The sequence below is a fragment of the Lissotriton vulgaris genome, chromosome 7 (assembly GCF_964263255.1).
Source record: "Lissotriton vulgaris chromosome 7, aLisVul1.2, whole genome shotgun sequence".
NCBI lineage: Eukaryota > Metazoa > Chordata > Amphibia > Caudata > Salamandridae > Lissotriton > Lissotriton vulgaris.
Window position 1 is genome coordinate 1,153,480,534 of NC_141695.1, and position 25,396 is coordinate 1,153,505,929.

The window sequence follows — 25,396 nt, forward strand, 5'->3', positions numbered from 1 at the left end:
AGTAAAACAGTGAAAACACCTCACAATAAGAATACCACAACAGGTTAGAAGAATACATCTGAATTTAATGAATGAAACAAGACCCAAACAACAAATCTCCCATTAGTAGAACCAGAGATATTGAATTTTAATATTTTTAGGTAAAAATAATGCCAATTAGCATAAAGTGCCAACTAGGGCTATCTGTTCGAACCAGACCGGGACATACAGGTAGATTCATCAAAGACCCGTTTTGCGAGTCTTTAATAGCGATTCATAAGGAACCGCTATTACAGACTTGCAAAACGGGATTCATGTAGGAATCGCAAAATAAATTGTGATTCCTACACATTCCTTATTTGCGATTAGCAAATTGCTAATCGCAAATAAGGAATAACTCCCCATTCATTCCTATGGGCCTAAAAGCCCATAGGAATAAATGGGAAGTTATTCCATATTTGCGATTAGCAATTTGCTAATCGCAAATAAGATAGCGATTTCAAGGGTGCCAGGGGTGTCCAAAGGACACCCTGTAGCACCCCTGAAATGCAAATTTACACAGGTGTTGCGCACACACATGTCCAAAGGACATTTGTGTGTGTGTGTAACCTGCAACAGAGAAAAATGCACTAAAGTGCTTTTTTCTACTTTTTCGCTATTTACCACGATGTCAGACTTCGTGGTAAATAGCGACCAAATATTGCGAATTCGCAATTTAGAATTGGTTCATGAATTGCATTTAAGGAATCTCTAATAGAGATTCCTTAAATCCAATTCCTCGCAAATATGCGATTTCGCAATTAACGATTTTTGCATTTGGGATGATGAATTCCAAATGCAAAAATCGCACTCGCAAAGGGCCAGATTCTCAGAATCTGGCCCTTTGCCAGCGCAATTTAGCTTCATGAATCGGGCTGATAGTCACAAGTTTAGGCCGACCGCAATGGAGCACTTGCAAGTTGCAGGGACCCAATTAGGCCCACTGAACAAAGTCCGAAGAGCTGCAAGGCTGCATTGCGGTTTCCAGCTTCTTCATCGACGCTGCTGTTGACAAGAGATGCGCGGGCCTGTGCCGAGTATGAAGCACACAGCAGTGATTCTGAAGGCAATGCAGCAGCAATGCTAATCTTTGTGATGGGTCCAATCCACGCAATAGTGGCAATGCATCAGCTCTGCTCTGGGATGTGCCATCAGCAGAGAAGGGTGAATGGGTTCCACTATCAAGCACCTTAGGCCCACTTTCAAGGGTCCAGGACTGGGATGGTACCACTTGGCAGGGTAGACTCACAGATAGTAGAGTCCAGGTGAAAGGTTGTTTGAAACATATGTCCCTGAGGTTTCATATCAGGAGGCAGCCAACTAGCCCTTGGAGACACTCTGGATTCAAGAGGTGCATGTCCACTCCTTCTTTCCCAGGGAAGAGGGCAGCAAGCAGCAGGTCAGCACAGCAGGGCAATAGTTCCTTCAGAGCAGCAGCCCAGAAGAGTGGCAGTCATTTCAGTAGCTATCCTTTCTTACTGGCAGAGTATCCACAGATCCAGAAGTGTACTGAAGAGTTGATGTCTGAGGTCCTTCGTTTATACACTGGTGCCCAGGTTCTAGAAGGTGGGAGAAGCTTCTAGATAATATCTTTAAAGTGCATGGAATCACCTTCCTCCCGTGTCAAGGCTCCAAGCTGGCTGAAATGGCAATGCAGGGTTGTTAGGCCCTTTGTGTGGAGACATGGCATTGCCTATTCAAGTATAAGTTGGCACTGTACCCAGTTCTTTCCTCCTAGCCTGCCAGTGATGGTCCATTCAGTAACACCTAAGCTCCCAATTGTTTGTATTTGTCTAGGAGAAATACACAAAGCCTACCTGCCAACTACACCCAGCCATGTGATCAGAATCAGGCTGTAGGCACCCAATGGCTAAGGCAAGAGAATGTCAACTTTCTAAAACTGTGATACGTTTTATGTAAATGTGTACCTGAATCCTAGTGCACAGTGAAATGTATTTAACTTACGCATTAAACTTGAGCTCACAAAACACTTATTCAATATTACTAAATGGTATGTTTTTTGAAAACACACTTATTGTTTGTTATGTCATCATTCAACTTTTCATATGTATACCAACAATGATTACATTGCAATAAAAATAATAATAATTACAACATAAATTGTTGTCCAAGTTGTTCCTGCGTCTGTGGATTCCATTAAATAATTATATTGCCCTATGCATTTCGGGATACAAACATCCCTTTATTGTAATATTGAATAAATGTTTTGTGAACTCAAGTTTAATGTGTAAGTTAAATAAATGTCACTGTGTGCGCTAGGATTTTATTCAAGGGCACATCTACTTGAAACATATCACATTAACTCTGAACAGGGACAGGCAGCTCCCCGACTTGGTACAGCAGGCAAATATTATGAATAGTTGCTCTACCCGTTATTATGCATAGACAAAATAGGTGTGCACCACATACAACACAGTTTTTTTAAAAACTTTTCTAAAACTGCCATTTTCAGAACTGCAATTTAAAACCCATCTTCACCATGGGTTAGGAATTTAAACAGTGATTCCAAAGACACCAAACTTGAAGGGAAATATCTTCCCATGTGGAAATTACACTTATAAAATTTAATAAGGTAACTGCAATGTTATCCAATGAGAGACACAGGCTTTGAAGCAGTGAAAACAAACTTAAGAGTTTCTCACTTTTAGTACATGTGACACTTAAAAGTACATGTCCAACCTTTTAATCACTTGCGCGCTCGTGACGGAACCGTTCCGTCACGAGCCTCGGGTGGGCTGTGCTGGTGACGGAACGGTTCCGTCACGGCCCGCTCGCCACGCCTGCGCTGCGCAAATTCTGCGCCTGCGCTGAGCATTCTATTAGGCGGGCGGGGCCGTGACGGAATCGTTCCGTCACAGCCCACCCAAGGCTCGTGAGGGAGCGGTTCCGTCATGAGCAGGCAAGGGATTAAAAGGTTGGACATGTACTTTTAAGTGTCACATGTACTAAAAGTGAGAAACTCCTAAGTTCGTTTTCACTGCTGCAAAGCCTGCGTCTCTCATTGGATAACATTGCAGTTACCGTATTACATTTTATAAGTGTCATTTCCACAAGCACAGCCCACCCGAGGCTTGTGACGGAGCGGTTCCGTCACGAGCACGGGAGCGCCGCGCGGCCCCCCTCCTCCTTAGCACTGCGGCGGAATAGCTGCCGCAGCTAAGGGGTTAAATACACTGCACCCTGCCTTTGAGCCTCCCAGGGCCTACCTTAGGAGTGACTCATATGCAATAAAAAGGGAGGTTTAGGGCTGGCAAAAGGTTTATTTTGGAAGGTCAAAATGGCAGTTTAAACTGCACTCACAGGCTATACAATGACAGGCCTGAGACATAGTTAAGGGGCTATTTAATTCAATTTACATGCCCTGGGCACATGTAGTGCACTTTACTAGGGACTTATAAGTACATTAAATATGCCAATTGGGTATAAGCCAATGTTACCATATTTCAAGAAGAGAGCGCAAGCACTTTAGCACTGGTTAGCAGTGGTAAAGTGCACAGAGACCTAAGGCCAACAAAAACAAATTCAGCAAAAAGTAGGAGGAAGGCAAAAGGTTTGGAGGAGACCCTCCAAAGAGGACCAGGTCCAATGAAATCCCTGTAATTCATTGTACTAGCTGCAGACACCTCACATCCTTGGGCTTTTGAATACATTTTCAACCACACATTGGCAAGAACACAAAGGCAAAAGTAAAGATGGTGCCTCAAATGGAATCTAGGAAATGGAGGGAGCACGTTGCAGATGGTCCTGTGGGCGATGCTGACACTGTGGAATATTTTTGGAGGGCGGAATCCTGCCCAGCCACAGAAATGCAGCATTGTACCTTGTATATTTAGCAATGAAAATTCAAGCAGCAAAACCACTGTTACAGAAAAGTAACTTGTTTCTTTTAGTGATTAATGTCCACGTTTTTCATAATGAATTTATGCTGGTTACACGTTTTCCAAATTGATAAAGACACACATTTTGAGAGCATCTCTGATTATGTCCAAATATAAAACATAATTTGTGGTGCTAACCTGCCCTGAACATATTGTATTTGAAATGGAGAGTACCAGTTCCTCGCAACAGGGATGCATTCTAATCAATAGGAGAGTGATAGCACTTCTCAGTTGAAAGCATGTAGTCTAGAAAATGTCCTGCACTACTCTCTCCGTTTTAATTGAACAAGTCACTGAAATGCACCAGTTGTAGTTATCTCAAGTAAATATATCTCACGCTCTAAAGTAACTATAACGCACGCCACTGCCATGCACAATGTTGTCATCAATTATGTCATTTCAGATGTTGCAGTAATGATGTCACAAAAAATGTCATATGTGATATAATATGGGAGGTAATTAGCAGTGCACTGCAATGACATGAGGTATATTTACGTTAGGGCCCAAGATATTGTAACTTGAAATAACTATAACTTGTGAATTTCTGTAGTTTGTTCATTTAAAGCTGACATTTTCACCTAACTATACCGTCCGTTTAAACTTTGTTTTTTTCTGTGAATTTCAATTTATTTAATGTGAATTAAGAAATCCATCGCAATTTTTTGGGGGTAGGGTTGGCCGCAAGGCCTGCAACCAACTACTCATGGTTGCCCAACCCCTGCTTAGCAAGCAGACGTGGCTGACTAAGTGATGTAACAATACAAAGGGTATTTTTATGAGTGAGACATACCTACTGAATCAAAGAGTCACAACACCAAAATGTAAAAAGTTTGCCTACTGGCTTTATCAGGGAGTCACCACATCAACGTATATATAGCAGACCTATTGTCTCTGTCAAACAGTCACTCATATTTATAATAAAAGTAGTTTTTATAAAAGAGATTGTCATAAAATGTTTTAACAAAGCCGTACAAAACAAAAACTTTGTGCTGCAGAGTCTTTAAAAAAAATCAGACCACAGAATGCAACCGTAGAACCCACCACAAGAGAGCCCTGCACTGCAGCAGAAGAGCATACAGTTCCAATTTCGAGTGTTTTAAAAAGAAAATGGCAAGCTCTTCTGGGGTCATGGATTCAATAACTCTGGAGATTAAGAGCCTGATTACGATGCTGTCGAAAAAGGCTTCGACCGTCGGTCAGAGCCTTTCTGACAGCATTGTAATTTGACAGTCAGATTCCTTTCTGCTGGCCTCATTACAATAAAGGCTGTCGGAAGGAACCTGACTGGTCATTCCGATTGGCTTCTGACGGGTTCAGAGAGCCGTCCGCCAGTCGGAATGCTGTCAGTGAACCTAAGGGCATCTTTTTCCTCCCTTGTGATTACGATGTCGGGTTTCGGCAGCCTTTCTGTGCCGGTCTTTCCAACACAGAAAGGCTGTCGGAATTTGCCTTTAGGGGCCCCCAGCAAGGCCAACATGGGTGCACAGCCTTTGGTTAGAGGCAGAGGGGCAGCTATGGTGCCCCAGTTCATCCCTGCACCCATCCCTGATACTTGCACCCTGTGGCAGGCACCACGAGGTGCAGGGATGAACTACACCTCCTATTTTACAATGGGAGCATACATTCCGGCCGGAATACATGCTCTCATTGTAAAGTATAGGATTACAACCGAACAGTATTCACATCCTAATTAGTCGATCCCTTGACCAAGATGATGTCGGGCAGAGGAAACTCTGCCCCACATCGTAATAGGGCCCTTAGTGTTGTTGTTTTTTAACGTTGCTGTGGGGCTGCTGCAAACCTGCAGCCATCCACAATGTTAAACAAATGGTTGATGGTAGATGAAAAAATATCATTTTAAAATGCCCTTGGGCATTATGGGGACCTCCTTGCCTGAGCAGTGAATACTGAATGAATGAATGAGTGGCACCTGCCAATCCTTTACTATTCATTTTTAGGTATTTTGTGCGTGCCCTGGTACCCACCCAAGGCACCCATACTATTGAGTTGGGGTCTGGAGGGGTGTCCCAAGGCCCTGGAAGCCACAGCCAGCTCCCCACTGGCACCAAAGGTGGCCATATAGTTGGGGGGGGCAACCGACGCGTTTCGCTATACCTTCAAGCTATCTGGTATAGCAAAACGCATCAGTTGTCTCCGTGTACCTTTTACCAAATGAATTAAATATGAAGATTTGGGAATTAAACAACCTGTGAGTGCGTTTCATTTAATCTTCAAAAGGAGATTGTGATCAAGGGCAGTCCCTGCCCGAAACGCGTTATGCCTACCTTAACTGTCAATGGATAATAAGCCTATGCTGTGAACACTCAGGAGTCGTGTGGTGGTCCGTATCTGTCTGTGGTGACAACCTTTGAAGCAGAGATTGACCCATATTCACTGCGGAAGTTTCTGGTTGCTTTCGCCTTTACGGACCCCGCCCCGATTGCTGGAAGCCGCCTTCAACCCGACATCACTGCCGCTCCGGAAGGAAACCTACAGGCTGGCTGAACCCCTTGTGAGCTGAGAGAAAGAAAACCGGAGACCGAGGACGCCGACGCTTGAGTCGGAGGACCCGCGAAGGCTTGACCTCGTCTCCCGGTGAGTAATCCATCAATAGCATGCACAAGACGGGGCTGCGCTCTTCGGAAACTCAGAGAAGGTTTCCATTGTTTTGAAACGCCGAGTTGCATTTAAACGTGCAGGCTATAAATCACCGCAGTTAAGAACGACCAAAGAAACAGGCATAATGTTGAGCAGCGCAGTACGAGAGAGAGAACAGGATGCAGATGCGTTATTTGACAACGTAACAAAGAATAAAGCTAAAAATGTGAATAATGCTGCACAAAATGAAAATAATGAAGATGTGAATAAAGACACGAACATTTTGTTGAGAAACTTGGAGAAAAAAATGAGAGCCGAGTTAACTAAATGGTGGGAGAGCAAATATTTAACTAAATATGTGGAGGTGAACAGGGTCCCTCGCGGAATACGCATACTTTTAGCTCCCAGATTCGAAAAGCCTAATCCTGCCATGTTACTCGAGTGGGGAGAAAGTAATTTACAACAATCCATGAACCTTATACGGATCTTAATCAAGTATGCTGATATAGATCGTCTAGCTCTCACCAAGGAAATAGAAGAAATGGAACATGATCTGAGCAAAGCCGAAAACCAGGATTGAAGTTCAACAAAAATGAATGAAATCAAAGAACGTTTAAAAATAAAAATATGAAGAAAAAATAAAAAACAGAAAAGTACATAAATTTGCCAGAGATTTGGAGGATTATGAAAGAGGACAAATCTACACTTTTGCGAAGAAATATGAGAACATTCGAAAAATGAAAGGAACAATTGCAACCAAACCAAATATTTTGGAAGCCAAACAGCAAACACTTGCTGGCGACACACCTGAAATAGACACAATATCACTTACAAGTGATTCTAGTATCAGTTCAGCTAGCTCAAGTTCAAGCATTCTGGAACCCACAAACACCATTCCGGGTTTAGGGGAAGAAGTGGATTTTTTAGTGCAGGATCGCTTGAAAACCCTGAGACCAAGAAAAGAGAGAAATCAAGCAGACAAAGGCGGAACACCATCAGAAAAACCGCCCGCAGGAAACGCAAAAGGCAAGCCAAAAAAGAGGCAAAACTACTGGCGGAAGAAGAAATAATCAATGACAACACCGTAGTTAACCTCAGCACATTAACACTCACAAGGGCTGAGGAGCAGCTGCTTTCCTTAGGTTTAAACTTCTGCCCTAACACCAACTTGGACTATGCTTCCACCCGTGTAGATTTGTTTTTATTCATCAGGAAATTAAAACTTAAGAAATTCTATGCCCTAAAAGACCTAGGAGAGGACAAACAAAACAAATCAAGAGCCTCAAATTCCTCTGGCGTGCAGGTCGGAGAAATGCCAACGTTATGGGCACTACATGGTTTAAGTAATGAAGATGAATTGAGTTCCCAAGCACCTACTCAAACCAAATTAAGAGAACTTAACTTGCTGCAAAAAGGTGCCGGGGAAAGCCCTTTCAAACCAAAATCCTCCTTCATCCCTTTGATGCCGAAAGACGCCATCGACGTCTTTCATGATCGCATCGTCGAGGAAATCAAAGACTTAAATTGCTCCATTAATCGCAACAGAAAATTTGAACTAAATCAACAACAAGTTTCTTTCAACAAACTTATCAACAAGCTAGCTAACAATTCTGCCATCATTGTTAAGAAATCAGACAAAGGGGGCAATGTCGTCCTGTGGCCCAAACAACAATATGACATAGAAGCCAAAAGACAGTTAAATAACAGCGACTGTTATGAATTAACCACATGGAACAAATATGATAAAGCTAAGGACAACATCAAGAAAGAACTACTAAAATGGAAGTATGAGGGCTTAATATCAAATGAGGAATATAATTTCTTGTTTAACAGTCATCCCAGGTTACCTTTCCTTTATCTGTTACCAAAGCTACATAAGAACACTATCCCGGTTCCTGGACGCCCTATAATCTCGGCGATAGGTAGCATGACTGAGAATGTGGGCTTATACATAGACTTCTATCTACAGGACTTAGTGAAAACCATGCCCTCTTACTTGAAGGACACAGGCGACTTTTTAAGACACATTGAAAATATGACCTGGTCGAATGAACTGATTCTATTGACTCTGGACATAGAATCACTCTATACCAGTATTCGACACAAGTGTGGCTTTCGTGGAGTTGAACATTTTTTGAAAAAACGTCCTGCTGAATATGCCATGCATAACAAGATGCTCATGGCCCTTATCTCGTGGTGTTTAAATAACAATTACTTTTCTTTTGAAAAGAATGTGTACAGGCAGAAACAGGGGGTGGCCATGGGGGCCTGCTTTTCCCCGAGCTACGCGGGGTTACACGTGGGCTACTGGGAAAAGCAGGTCCTCATGACAGACCACAGAGCTATATTTGAGCAAAATGTTATCTCTTGGCTTCGTTATATAGACGATGTTTTTGTCATTTGGAAGGGCGATATGCAGAGTGCACAAGATTTTGTTGACTTGTTAAATATCAATGAGTTCAACTTACATTTTACATCACACATGAGCACCACTATGCTAGAATTCCTTGATGTCCAAGTACAAATAACTGATGACAAATTAACAACTACAGCATACAGAAAACTGACTGCTGGAAATGCTATATTACATGCGTCAAGTGCGCACCCGCGTCATTTGATAGCTAGCATCCCCTATGGGGAATTGTTACGACTTAAGCGCATTTGCAGCACTTCGGAACAATTCGATACCTGTAGTCAGTCGTGTTTGGATCGTATGCGACATAGAGGATACAGTGAAGACATCCTTAACAAAGCCATAGCAAAAACCAATGAAAGACCAAGATCTGCCTTGTTACCTAACACCATTGAGCAAGAAACTCACATAACAGAGGAAAACAGTTCACCTAGACTAATTACCACGTACAGCAAACAGGAACGCAAGATACGGAGTATCCTGAATAAAAATTGGCCCATAGTTCTGACTGACCCAATTCTAAAAGCCACGTTACCAGAACGTCCCAGTGTAACATTTAGAAAATCTAAAAACATGGCGAATCTGTTATCTAAAGAGACCCCCACTGAGACCAAAAATATCCAAACGTGGCTACCCACAAGTAATGGTTTCCGCAAATGCGCGACATGTCGGGCATGTAACTTCGGAGCCAATACTACCACATACAGGACCCCCTTTAAAATCAAAGAACAATCCATCAGGGGTAAATACGACTGCCGTACTGAGTATGCCGTATATGTTCTCACCTGTACATGTGGTTTAAGATATGTAGGAAGTACGAGGAATCCTGTACACATGCGAATCCTGCAGCACATTCGTGCCATCATTAATTGTGACCCGGCTTACCCGGTAGCCAGACCTTTTAAAATAAGCCATAACAAAGATGTTAATTGTCTTTCTTATTTTGTAATTGATCAGGCACCGGTACTCAAATGAGGTGGAGACAGAGACAAGGCAATAAGACAACTAGAGACAAGATACATTCTCAATCTCAACAGTAAACACCCTAACGGTCTTAACGATAGAGAGGACATGCACACCTTTCTATAAACAAACTTACCTTGTCTCGTCCTCATATCCGTCTCTCTGATTAATGTCACACAAATAACCTGTAATTCCCGTTAGCAATTTCCATAGCTGTCTTGTAAGATTGCGATATCATGAAATCTATCATTGTCTTCATCCTTTAAACATTGAATTTTATCTCTTTCTAAATCACTTTTTCAACTCTTTTTTGCACTATCATCACTCAGCACTTTAAACTTGGATTGGGAATCTGCAACATATGGTTACTTTATTAAATAACGGATCTCTCCCGGGAGCGGGACTGACCAATAATCCAGAATATCCATTCTAGCACTAGCACTTTAGTTGTTCATAATTGCAACTGCACACATAACATGAAGTGTAAGGATCAAGCATAAGGTCTTAGCGAGGCAGCTTTATTATGCATTTACACAGAAAGCATTAATGTAATGAGAACTTCCATTGCATTAGCGTATAATGTTATTTGCACATCTATTTTAGCATAATTATGAATTTTTGTATGCAACATAAAAATTATTAAATGGCTTTTATAAAAAAAAAAAAAAAAAAAGATGTGATCAAGGGCAGTCTCTGCCCGAAACGCGTCATGCCTACCTTAACTGTCAATGGATAATAAACCTATGCTGTGAACACTCAGGAGTCGTGTGGTGGTCCGTATCTTTCTGTGGTGACAACCTTTGAAGCAGAGATTGACCCATATATATATATATTTATATATATATATATATATATATATATATATATATATATATATATATATATATATATATATATATATACATATATATATATATATATATATATATATATTGTAGACACAGCGGTTCAGGTTTCCCAGCCGTTACAGCTCTCATTATTGGTGCCTCTCCCTACGGCCGAACCACGCCGTTTCAATATTCAAACACTTCCTTCGTCTCACCAAAGAACTGGGCGCACTCCTTTAGTTTTCCACAACAGGATTTCATTCACCATCCTTTCAACATGAAAGCGATCGTGAATAAAATCCTGTTGTGGAAAACTAAAGGAGTGCGCCCCAGTTCTTTGGCGAGGAGCCGAAGGAAGTGTTTGAATATATATATACATATATATATATATATATATATATATATATATATATATATATATATATATATATATATATATATATATATATATATATATATATATATATATATATATATATATATATATATATATATATATATATATATATATATCAGCAGGAACTCCACAAAACTACCTCCAATCCAGCAGGACCAGCGAAGCAGGAGACAGACCACAGCTCTTTCCAGGTAGGTATTTATTTTATCAATTTTTTCATAACCAACCAACCACGACGCGTTTCGGGCTTTACAGCCCTTGTTCACATGCAGGGTATGGCAAAATTTCTTGTGCTTTTTAAAGTGCTTACGTGCCCCGCCCAACACCCTTCTTCCTGAATGGTCATGTGACCCAGATGATACAGAAAACAGACTATTGTCGTGAAAGTTAATCTTTCACATAAACACAGCCAATTCAAAACATAATGCATTCCAAATGTGTCTGTATCAGTTCTAGATATGTGGATGCTCATATCTCGGATTAAATTCCTAAAAATAAAGTATTGTTTGGATGAATCCAGTAAATCACAATCACAGGCAATTCAACAAAAATGCATTTTCAAATTGATAATGTGTGAGTCTGTTTCCATAATATAAAAGTATCAAAACAATTTAAAAGAGTCAAACTATGTTGGAGAAGAAGGTTGGACAGTGTTAAAGTGCTAACAACCAGAAAAGCTAGGACAACCCTGCCTAGTGTGCAAAGAGGCTAAAGATAAAGTGCAACCTGCATAATCTAAAACCAGGAAAAAATTCATTACAATGTCTACTTAGTAGTATGCACTATAAAAAACCTATAAGTTATCCGACATAAAATCAGGAGCTCCGGTTATATATAAAATGCATTTCTAAAAATCATTGTTACATCATGATTTTGTTTTTCCTAAAAGAATATTGCAGTTTGTGTATAAATAATTTAAATAGTGATAAAATAGTGTAAAAAGAAGGGAAAGGTACATAAACCATTGATCTAAAATGGTGGGAGGTGTGCATCTCAAAAACGTATTTGCTCAACATTAATATATGCATAAAAGAAAATTCATAATATCATGCATATAAAAAGTACAAAGCAATATTGAATATCAATCCTGATAGACAACAGGGAACCTGACTATCTATTCATTATCATAAACAGTGGTACAAGAATATACATATATATATATATATGTGTATACACAACATTTCCATCATGTAGTCAAATGAGCAACAGGGAACCTGACTACTCAAAGAAATAGAGAGGTATAAGGAACTTGGACAGATTCGGATTCCATACTATAATTCGCAGTGGGAGTGCTATTGGAAGAGGGTCTAACGGTTCCCCTGAGAGTAGACAGGATATTCACAAAAAATTTTAAAAATCTTCAGTGTTGTTAAGACCATTCGGCCATTTGCTATCATACTCCAGGATAAATCGTGTTTCAAGTTGTCGTAGTAACAACTCTCTGTTACCTCCTCTTCGTAAGGGCAATACTAATCCTACCACATAGTATCTGAGGCAGTTAATATCCTTGTGATGCTGTCGTAAATATTTAATTTACCGTCTTAATTTCTATGCAGGTAAGTACTTAATCAATAATAACTCAATCGGAAAGAAAAAAACAGAGTCCGTGGTGTTAGAGTTCTTAGGGGTTTTATTCCTTAAAAAGGAATCGTTCCGGAACTGGATATCATGTTCCTGCAACCACAAGGGGTTCAGGAAGGGATAGAGCAATATTTTATTGACAATACATAGCTTATATACTTGAATCACATCATAGAAACCAATATAGTAGGCGTAACAGCTGAGAGAAGACAAGATAACAGTATCCACGTGTTAGTAGTACGTAATCAGAAGGCGTGAACTAGGCGTGAACTAGAGGTGTGTGCTAGAAACGTCACAGGTAGGTGTCATAAGTGGGTGGCACAAAACAGAATCTTGTAATGTCAGCAGAAATCTGAGGCTTGGATGTGCGCGCAGCTGCATGACGTGTGATTGACGTGAAGCTGGAGGGTGCAGGGGACTTGACATTTACACTGGCGGAAAGAGACAGAAGTCTAGCATGTCAGATCAACTTGTGCTTCTATCATATCTGATATCTGATGTTTAGGAACTGAGCTATCTGGGCGGAAAGGTCTGTGGGGCAGAAGCTATTCTATACTGACTGAGAGTGCGTGTATAAGCGCCTAAGTGTCTGCATGAGAAGCGTGGGGGCATGGGCCTTTCAGGGGAGCATGGTAACAGAGGCTATGAATTACTTGCACAGAGACAGTGTGGCCGGGCCCTTTCGCTCTGCAGCTGGGGGATGTTTACTTAAACTAGTAGGCAGGAATGTATTTTCGAGGAGCGGACCAGATAATTCGAAGGTTGAAGTCAGTCTTGGCAGGCAGCAGGCTGAGCCAAGCGCGGTGAGCCGCGCTAGAAGTAAGGCAAAGTTCACAGGTTCAGAGGCAGCCTGGGCTGAGGCTCTCAGAGTCAGAAGGCAGGAAAAAGCTCGATGGCAGGATTTCAGGGCCTACTTTGCCAGAGCTGAAAAACGTGTAAAGTACACTTCAAAAAGACGTTGGCATAGCATACTTAGGAACGGACTATTCAACCCATTCAGGGTGGGTCTGAAAGAGGACATGTTAACGTTGGACGCAAATGTATTTGCGTCTTCATAGCTGGCACAGGAGGGAAGTTACATGCACTTTAAGCTGGTACATGGAAACGGTGGGGTACACGCTAGGGAACACAACTTGACCATAAAATTTATATTTCCTCATTCCCTCCTTGTTCCCTACGGACCCTTCATGATATATTGATCCTCATGAATCGATCAGTTTGTTCTTGTAACATCATTTGTTCGTCTTTCTTTCTTTGACGGTTTGAGAGGAAACTGGAATGTTCAATACATGATGTGGCACACAGTCCACAAATCGCTGGCCCACACTGTAGGCACAGGCAGCAACTGAATACTATGACTAGGCCAATACCTAGGAAGGATAGGATCTTCCATCCCCAAGCGGTTAACGTTGTCCAGAACCAACCTGACCAAGTCCAGGTGCCTGGATTCTGATGTATCAGATTTGCAATTTTATGAAGACGTGTAATAGCTTTGTATACAGATGGCGCGTTTTCTGGAATGAAAACACAGCAACTTGACCCGATGACCTTACAGGCTCCACCTCTATCTGCCAAGATGACGTCAATAACAAGACGATTCTGAAGGACAACAACCCGCATGGCGGACTGCTCTTCGGTTAAGTTACCTAAGGCGGAGGCAGTTTCATTCACTACTGCTTCAAGTGTTCTAGTTAATCTGCGTATGAGTTTACTATTTTGGACGGGGCCTAAGAAGAAAAAGAATCCTTTATTAAAATCGGTGTATTGTTCCCATGCCGTTTCTGTGTAGTCGACAAGCTGGAGATCTCTTCGGAGTCTATTCTTTACTAGATTTGTATTTCTGTGATAATCAGGAGGGGCTAGAAAAACAGGTGGCAGAAGGAATGCAATATAACAGGTACCATCCCAATCTGGAGGTAAGCGTATGTATGCGGTATGACCACAAACAAAATAAGAATGACCGGTAGCTCTAAAGGACGATTTACCTTGATCACTGAATTCGACCACAGTAGTACATTTACTATGACCTAAGTGTACTGAACCTTTCTTACTGACACATAATTCACCAGTGACTGGTAATACAGACATAGCGGGGAGAACTGGTGCAGCTTCGGATTCAACAGTAAGAATCATAAGGTTAATTGTGTAATTACCTAATCCATATACTTCATTTTCTAGATCAGTTCCTATTCTAATGGGGAGTCCCTTCTTATCAGGGTAACAGACATTGAGCAGAACTAAGTTCAAGTTTCCCCAAACCCAGCCCCCTTTGAAAACAGCAATATCAGAATCTAAAGAATTAATTATTTTAAACCATGCACCACAGGAGCCATTGTGTGTGAACGGATACGGAAAGAGGGGCAGAGCTCCCTTGTATTTCTGGTAGGGAGGGAGTCGGCCACATATCCAGCAATTTGTAGCATTGTTAGTCTGATGGGAATGATGTAACATACTAATGAATGTGTTGTTGCGCAGCGCAAGTCTGTAAGAAAGTTCATGTGGAGGTAACTCACTAAAAGAATGCTCAGCAGAAACATTGTAAGCAGATTGTTCACGCTTGAAAATAGGGTAATAGATAGGAAGCAGTATACTTGCAACAATAATCAGAAGACTTAGAAAAAACATAATTAATAATGTCACTATACAGTGACTACGCAGTGATTTGCAATATGTATGTTTCTTGAGTTGTCTCTCTCTCTCTCTATCTCGATCTAGGGGATACATGTCAGAAACTATTTAACCGATTCACCTAGGGGAGGACTTAAACAATTAAACTGTCTGACTTGCTAGATCGGAGTTTTAATTTATACTCCTCTTGGGGAGTTTTCTCTCGTTCGGAAACTTTAAAGTCACTAGGCTCAATACAGTCTTTGAAGGGGGTGGACGAGTCTGGGTCTGGTTTCAGTTCGTTGCATTGTTTAATATAACTCGTGTGTATCCACCCCTTTCTGCCTTCCACCTTTACTGCGGTCCTCGTAGTAAGAAGGACGGTCTTCGGTGCTTTCCAGCGAGGCTCCAGCGGACTTTTCCTGTCGAAGTTCCTAATCAAGACCAGGTCCCCAGGACGGACATCATGCGGCTTTACATCAGTGTTGTCAGGGAAGGCTGCGGCAACCTGTGAACGACATGATTGGAGTGCAGACATCAAGGAGGCAAGGTAATCTGTCAACATGTTACAATCAACATCAGTAATTTTCTTAGGAATGGGCGTCCCCCACATATTCGGTGGTCTGCCAAAGACCACTTCGTACGGGGATAGTCCTGATCTCGAGTGGGCAACCATTCTCATGTAGAACAGTGCAACTGGCAGGGCGACTATCCAGTCGACCCCTTTCTCTTGACATATTTTAGCAAGGCGGGTCTTTAGTGTCTGGTTATGCCTCTCTACAAGGCCTGCGGCTTCGGGATGTCGGACACAATGGAATTTCCACTGATATCCTAGCAGTAAGGAAACTTGTTTCATTAATTCGGATGAGAACGGCTGTCCGTTATCTGAGTACACGACACGAGGCAAGCCGTACCGTGGGAAGAATTCTCGAACCAGCTGTCTGGCAGTGGTCGGAGCAGTGTAATCTGGGACTGGATATGCTTCGGTCCAACGGGAAAGTGCACAAACAATTACGAGGACATATTTGAATCCTCGACAACGGTCCATCTGGATATAATCCATCTGGAGGACTTCAAAAGGGTGATCGGGAGGATGAAATCCACCTTGCTCTACAGGGACGCTTTTACCTGGATTGAACTGACAACAGATCATGCAAGTACGCACTTTCTGTTTCGCTGCTGCTCGTAAGTGTTTATTGCTCCAGAGATTTTGTAAACTGTCTAACATCGCTTTCTCTCCTAGATGTGCTGGACTATGTGCTGTATTGATTATGACTTGAACCATAGAGTCAGGGAGAAACCATGTAGATTTTCCCTTCGTCATCCAACCTTGGTCTGTCTGGATCCCTCCTAGTTCAGTCCATTTCTTTATTTCATCTGGGGTAGCATGTGTCTGAATATCGATTACATCTAGTGTGGGATCCCTGACTGTCATACAATTTGTCGGTACTATTGTCTTTGTCACGTCAGTTGTCTGGATGTGAGTCAATGCTGTATGTTTTGCTGTCTGGTCTGCCAGGTCATTACCTTGGGAAACAGAATCTGTAACTTTAGTATGTGCTTTGCACTTCATGACGGATATGCCTGAAGGCAGATGTATTGCTTCTAACAGTGCTTGAATGAGGGAACCGTGTTGGATCTTGGCACCGTGAGAGGTCAAAAAACCTCGTTCTTGCCATAACATTCCGAAGTCGTGTACAACTCCGAAGGCATAACGGGAATCAGTGTATATGTTGACATTTCTGTTCTTGGCTAGTATACAGGCTCGGGTCAGAGCAATAAGCTCTGCCGCTTGAGCGGACAGTGTGTCAATACGATGTGTTTCTTTAACTTCGGTTTCAGTGGTCACTGCATACGCGGCCACTAATTCTCCTATACTTGTTCTCATACATGAACCATCCACATAAAGTGTCAGGTCTGGATTTGTCAATGGGACATCTGTTAAGTCTCGTCGGGGGTTTGTTACTGCATTAATGATCTCTATACAATCATGCGGGGCTGGATCTGTCATAATTGTAGGTAACAATGTTGCGGGGTTCAGAATGCTGCAGCGTCTGATTTCTATGTGTGGCTGAAATAGTGTTAATTCGTAACCTGTCAGTCGTGCTATAGTCAAGTGCTGAGTCTGGGTTCTGTTTAAAAGAACCTCTACAGAATGTGGGACTTGTACTGTTAATTGATGTCCTAAAACAATTGAGTCGCTCTGTCTGATTGCTAATGCTGTTGCTGCTACTGACTTTAAGCACGCAGGGAGTGCCTGGGCTACTGAATCCAATGTACTTGAAAAATAAGCGCAAGGCTTATGTGATCCTGCTTGGTCTTGAGTGAGGACAGACAATGCTGTGCCATCACGTTCTGTAACAAAAAGTGTAAAAGGTTTGCTGTAACATGGTGTCGCTAAAACTGGTGCTTGGCATAAGGCTTTCTTTAATTCCTCAAAGGCTTGTGTGTGTTCCTGAGTCCAAGGAAGGACAGTCGAAGTCGCTGCCTCTTGTGTCGTTAACTGAATGAGTGGTTTAGCTAGAAATGCATACTGGGGGATCCATTGTCTGCAGTACGAGGTGAGGCCTATGAAGGCCCGCACTTCCTTTTGTGTCTGGGGTTGTGGCATATTTACAATTAACTGAATGCGATCGGGAGTGAGCTGTCTCCCCACTTTGGACAGCAAGTGACCCAAGTACACAACTTGCTGAACACAGAATTGTAGCTTCGAAGGAGACACCTTGTGTCCCTTGTCGGCCAGAAAATGTAAAACTGTCAGTGATGCTTGTTCACATTCGGGCTCACTTCGTGCGGTGATCAGCAGATCATCGACGTATTGCAGTAAAGCGGTGTTAACTGGCATTTGAATACAATCTAGTTGTCTTTTCAGTGCTTGACTATAGATGCTGGGGCTTTCTGTGAATCCTTGAGGTGCGCGGGAAAATTTGAAACTTCGTCCATTTAAACTGAATCCGAAGAGGTATTGGCTCTCTGGATCAATGGGTACACTAAAGAAAGCGTTCTTGAGGTCAATTACAGTAAAGAACGTTGCTTCAGAATCAATAGCAGTCAATAGGGAAGAGATATCGGGGACCACAGGGTACTGTGGTACAATGCATTTATTCAGTTCTCTTAGATCAATCACCAGCCGATATACTGGCGGTGCATTGGGATCAGTACGTTTAAGAATTGGAATGATGGGTGAATTACAGATATTGGAGTCGGTCTCTACGACCACTCCTTGGGCAATGAGCTCTTCAATGATTTCCAGTAAAGCCACTACAGCATCGGGTGGTAACTTGTATTGTCTGATTCGGGGTAAAACAACACCTGGTTTCAGTGTAACACGGTATGGCGTAATGTGCATACAACCTACATCAGTTGGGCCTTTTGCCCATAAGTGATCTGGTACATTTTTCAATCTGACATCAAACTTTCGTAATACATAATGACCCTTGAAATCCCGCAGAAAGAGTCTAACTCCCTCCGGGGAACAGCATATTATGGCTCCTAGAGCCTTCAATGTCTTTATTCCTAACAGATTTTCTGGACATGATTTCGTAAGTAACAAGTCTGTAACTCGTGATAATGGACCCACAGCCAGGGGAACGGGTTCTGATACCTCATTTACAATAGGCTGTCCTGAAAAACCAAGGGAAACATTCTGTGAGCCTGAGAGGGGTGCCCCTGGGACTTCATTATGGCTGATTGTTGTGCGGCTTGCCCCTGTGTCAATTAAAAACTTTCTGTCTTTTCCCAATACTTGACTGTGTACATAAGGACCCTCTTGATCTACAGGAATTTCAATAAGAGGCAAGCCGAGTTCCCTCTCTAGGCTGTTTCATGCGTATTGTTGGTAATCGGGGTAAGCAGATTGGGCATACTGGTACATTTGTTGTGAAACTTGCTGAGTCGCGGCAATAGGCGGTGGCTGTGGTACCGCTACTGTCTGTGCTGTATGAGATGAAGCATGCATAGGCTGCGTATTCTGCATGGGCTGTACGTTCTGTGAGGTCTGATGCTGGGCCTGATCTTGTCTAGGCGGATGCGGTCTTTCTTTAGTTTTACCTGTTGCTATGTTATGTTTCAGAACTGGACATTCATGTACGTAGTGACCTGGCTGCTTGCAATAGTTGCATGTCCCTTTAACGGGAGCAGCGGCGTGACCTGTCTGGGTCGTACCTTTTCTGTGGCTGTCGGTTGGAACTGATTGGGCTACTAACATTTTCATTTTTGTGTCTTTCATACGTTTCTGTTCCTGATCCTGTTCTTCTCTTATTCTGTTCTGATGGTATTGTAACATCTGCAACATCTGTGATGGCGTATTTGCTTGCCATGTACTCTCAACCTTGTATACACGATTTTTAACTGCTAACAGGGAATTCTCGACTAACTTTGATACAAAAAGATGCGGGTACGACTCGCTACTTGGTTTAAGACCACTATTAATAATGAAACATTTCTCGAATCTTGAATAGAAGTCACTAGTATCTTCATCTGGTTTCTGTTTACATGCTGAGATTGCGTCCCAGTCTTCCTTTCTAGTTGTCAATAATCTTGGCAGAACCTGTACTATCAAACCTGGTAATGCTTTAGTTTTCTCCCCAAGGCCTAGCCCTGGGATACGTTTGTTCTCTTCGTCTTCTATTTCTGCCCATACAATCTTTTTCTCTCCCACCTCCCATTCTTTTTCTTTGAGTTTCTCGTAGATGCCCGTGGGCAGCAGTACCTTTAACATTTTCATGATATCTTCATATGTGTAATCCCCCATTAGTAACATATCTTTAAGTTCTCTGTGAAAACCTGCAGGGTCTTTATCATGACACGGTACTAGTTTCTTCATTTCTAACAGTTCTAACTTGGTCAGAGGCGTGTGTACATACACACGTTTCAAGGTATGATCCTCACCCATAACTGGATGTACTTCTCGTAAGGGGTTCTGACTTTCAATGCCATGCAGGCGTTCCATATGATACATTTTTCTTTCTGGGGGCGGAGCGGGAACATATTCGGAGCTTACGAAAGTGTTATATCGATGTCGTTGTTCTAGAATTATTTGTATTAACTTGGTACTTAGACCTCTCCATCTATCCATGAGTAGTGCTTCTAATGTATCGTGTAAGGGACCTGGATCAGAATGTTGGTTTCTGTATAACGTGAGGAGGTGCTGAATCATGTATACACCTGATAATTTCTGCTCGTCTGGGGAGAGGTTCAGGAATGTCTGCGCTACTGTGTCATCATTATATATGTTCGGATTGTCAGCCCATAATACTGCTGACCGGGCTAGTTCTTGTTCATCCATAGAATTGAGTACGTGGTACCCTATTCGGTCTCGAAGCATTTTATCGGTCTCCTGGAACTGATGTTCAGTAGAATTCGGATTGGTTAAGCCAGAGAGAAAAACTCTCTTGCTTTCTGGACGAATGCCTTTCCTAAGGTAAGTTCCCTTACCTACATACGCTATCGTATCTGTAGTCTTTTCGGGTTCTTCAAGTTCTTCTTCCTCCTCGGAGGAAGCCTTTTCTTTCTCTTTTTCGTGTATGTCTATCCCTGCTTTTCTTATTCTCTTGTACATACTGGCTATGCAACTCCCCTTATCATGTTTTCCTTCAGATATATTTTGGCCCCACTTGTTGAGTGCATCTAATTCATCCTGTTCTGTTTCAGGCCTGTCTCGTTCTCTGATTAGGCAATTTATAAAAAAACGTAATATATATGCTTGAGTGTCAACTTTCTGATGCTCCATGGCATCCTTAATACTTTCAGGGTCTTTCCCAGTCTGAACAAAGTGATATATTCTATCTAGGTGCTCTTTCATTCCTGAAAATAACAGCAGGTAATCTGTAGCATATCGTAACCGTAGTGATGCCATCATCATTCTATCGTCTTGGCCGGGTACTGGATCATATCTGCAAATTGCAAGTTGTTCTTTGAGTAGGTCGAGACGGGGTGATTTGAACGTGAAAGGATTCTGCATATCCCTAAGGTGTAATCTGTGTGTTAATGGCGGGGTCCGAAGACCCCCTATCGCACCTCCTGAGGCGGAAGCTTGGACATTATCTCTCTGTGGAGTCTGTATCTGTACCTGAATTTGTCTTTTAGTAGGGTCAGGTAGAAGCGGTTTCGGTAGATCAACTTTAGGTACGGGAAGTGGTGGAGGTGGAGGAATGGTGGGCTGTCGGACGGGGAAACCTGGTTGCAGTTGTGGCGGAATTTGGTCTGGAGGCGGGTTGACACCCCCGTCACCGTCAGTAGGCGGGACGCGGACAGGCATACTAGTGTAAGCGGGTGCTACATCCTCTAGATAGGAATTCAGAAATATATCTTTAGTAGTCCTGTGTTTTACTTTAGTTGGGACCAATGGTGGGGGCAGATTTTTCGGTATTTCTGAAGTGGCCTCGGGCGAACCCTCGGCCGCGAGGTACATGCCATTTACGAGATTGTTTCGGGCGCGGTCTATTTGCTCTGATTTCACTCGGATCCCTTCAGTAACTAATTCATTTTCTTGAGCTTTATCTGATTCTTTAAGTCTGTCTTCTCTACGGAGTGCTTTTTCAGCACGCTTATGTGATTCCTTACGCCAAAACTCTATGGCGTCTTTCTGAGATTGTCTGGCTTTCTTTTTCCATAATGCTTCCTCTACCATCATGATGCACTCGGCATCCCATGTTCCGGTAACAGGCCATCTGTGTCTTTCGTCTAGATGCTTAGTATAATCGGCCCATAAATCTAGATACAATATGGCATCTAAGCCATGCTTGTGGTACATAAAATTTCCAGGAGTGTCCCTAGGGGGGATAGGAATTTCTTCCTCTAGTATCCCTTTCCTAGTTCCTATCTGCTTTAACTTGTTGAAAAACGGCATCTTGTTTACTTAGTACTGAATGCTTAATCCTAGCTACTTAATACTGAATACAGCTAGTTACACAAGAACACAATAATGCACATTAAAAACAGTCACACTCATACCACGACAGTAATCACATGAAAAGACATTTGAGACATATATGACTACCCCCTATACCGGATGTACTGCTAAACAGCACAGATACACTGCTAAGAACAGTGCAAGAACTTGAAATAACTGATGTACTGCTAAACAGTACAGATACACTGTCTAAAACAGTGCAGACCGGACTTGTGTACCCAAACCCGTCTAGATACGTCCCAGCAATGGTACTCACCGGGAAGCACGGAAAACAGAAGGCCTCGGAAAACTCGACTGGACTGGACCGGACTCGACTCGACTCGACACGTGGATACTTCGGAAAACTGGTGGGCCTCTTGACACCTCGGACCTTGCTTCTTTCGGCTAGGCTCTGGTCGGGATCCTCCGCACTCCTCACCGCCTCGTCTGGGTGCTGATTGCAGTCTTCGTCACCTCCGTGGGCCAGAGGGAGATACAGGAAATCCTGCCGGTACGCGTAGGTTCCGTCTAACTGATGGCAGGGGACAGAGTTTGCAACGCACCAACCGGCGCGTGGGGTGGGGGAGGGGTCCCTGTTCGGGCGCCAAAATGTCGTAAATATTTAATTTACCGTCTTAATTTCTATGCAGGTAAGTACTTAATCAATAATAACTCAATCGGAAAGAAAAAAACAGAGTCCGTGGTGTTAGAGTTCTTAGGGGTTTTATTCCTTAAAAAGGAATCGTTCCGGAACTGGATATCATGTTCCTGCAACCACAAGGGGTTCAGGAAGGGATAGAGCAATATTTTATTGACAATACATAGCTTATATACTTGAATCACATCATAGAAACCAATATAGTAGGCGTAACAGCTGAGAGAAGACAAGATAACAGTATCCACGTGTTAGTAGTACGTAATCAGAAGGCGTGAACTAGAGGTGTGTGCTAGAAACGTCACAGGTAGGTGTCATAAGTGGGTGGCACAAAACAGAATCTTGTAATGTCAGCAGAAATCTGAGGCTTGGATGCGCGCGCAGCTGCATGACGTGTGATTGACGTGAAGCTGGAGGGTGCAGGGGACTTGACATTTACACTGGCGGAAAGAGACAGAAGTCTAGCATGTCAGATCAACTTGTGCTTCTATCATATCTGATATCTGATGTTTAGGAACTGAGCTATCTGGGCGGAAAGGTCTCTGGGGCAGAAGCTATTCTATACTGACTGAGAGTGCGTGTATAAGCGCCTAAGTGTCTGCATGAGAAGCGTGGGGGCATGGGCCTTTCAGGGGAGCATGGTAACAGAGGCTATGAATTACTTGCACAGAGACAGTGTGGCCGGGCCCTTTCGCTCTGCAGCTGGGGGATGTTTACTTAAACTAGTAGGCAGGAATGTATTTTCGAGGAGCGGACCAGATAATTCGAAGGTTGAAGTCAGTCTTGGCAGGCAGCAGGCTGAGCCAAGCGCGGTGAGCCGCGCTAGAAGTAAGGCAAAGTTCACAGGTTCAGAGGCAGCCTGGGCTGAGGCTCTCAGAGTCAGAAGGCAGGAAAAAGCTCGATGGCAGGATTTCAGGGCCTACTTTGCCAGAGCTGAAAAACGTGTAAAGTACACTTCAAAAAGACGTTGGCATAGCATACTTAGGAACGGACTATTCAACCCATTCAGGGTGGGTCTGAAAGAGGACATGTTAACGTTGGACGCAAATGTATTTGCGTCTTCATAGCTGGCACAGGAGGGAAGTTACATGCACTTTAAGCTGGTACATGGAAACGGTGGGGTACACGCTAGGGAACACAACTTGACCATAAAATTTATATTTCCTCAATGCCTAGCTGCGAAATGGCGAGCTACAGGGTAGGAAGGGTCAGAGTGTAGTATTGCTCTAAGATGTTGTAGGATTCTGACGTGCACCTGGGCTTTAGTGCTACCGATGTAATGTAGACCACAGGTACACGTCAGAACATAGACTGCGAAGTCAATTTTGCAGACATAGCATCCCTTTATTGGAATCTCAGTGGGGCTAAATGGTGTGCGATAATGCGTCAAATTTACATGCTCTACAATGAGAACACTTGCGAAAGCCAGGTTTTGCGCTTAACCAGATGTCCTTCTGTTTTAATTCAGGACTGCTAATATCCAAGGATGCACCCATATTCCTAGCCCTCCGAAACGTTATAATTGGTTTTAATGGTAGGGTAGGATTTAAGACATTATCGGTAAGAATAATGGGCCAATTTTTTGGGATGATTCTTTTATTAGCATTTTCATTGCTGCTATAAGCAGTAATGAATCTGGGACAATTGTCAATAGGTGTACTGGAGTTAGTAGAGGACCCCACATTTTCTGAATCAGAATCAACTGTCTGTAATAGACTTTTTCTGCTTCTTAACCTTGCCTTAGCCAAGGCTTGGTTAAAAATTCGATTAGAGTATCCACGTTCCAAAAAACGGGTTCTGAGATCAATAACACAATTGTCAAAATCAGATGTGGAGCTGCAGATAAGCTTAATTCTTAGGATTTCACCCAGGGGGATGCTGTGTATGGTGTGTTGGGGATGGAGACTAGAGGTGTGTAGTAAACTAATGCCAGATGTGGGTTTGCGGTGTAAAGTAGACGTTAACCGGTTATTTTGCACATATAAAAGTACATCCAAAAATTCTATTTTGCAGGGACTGATGTGAGACGTGAAATGCAAATTGAGAGAATTCGAATTGATCTCATTCATAAACAATTTAGCCTCCTCTTCACTGCCCTGCCATAGAATAAAAATATCGTCGATGTACCTTAAATATTTTACAATCTTTTCTCTGACCCATACTGCATGCGTAATGCCTAGGACCTGCTCCTCCCACCAGCCCACGTGCAAGCACGCATAGCTGGGGGAGAAGCAGGAACCCATGGCCATGCCGCGTAATTGTCTCCAAACATCTTTATATATTATAATACGTTACTTTTTATTTTTTTGCAGGATTGTCAGAATAGTTTTTTTTGTATTTCGGTTGATGGGAACTGTTGTTTGATTGGTACCTCTATTTAGTGAAGGCAGGTGCAGGAAAGACCGGTGGGGTGGGGGGTCGTCAATAGATGACGATGAGGGAAAACCCCTTAACTTGCGCTTGCCGCATCGCTGACTCTGCAATACGGCGAATGCAAGCTATGTGGTTTTCTCTTTTTTTAACTTTATTTTCACTCATCATCTTCT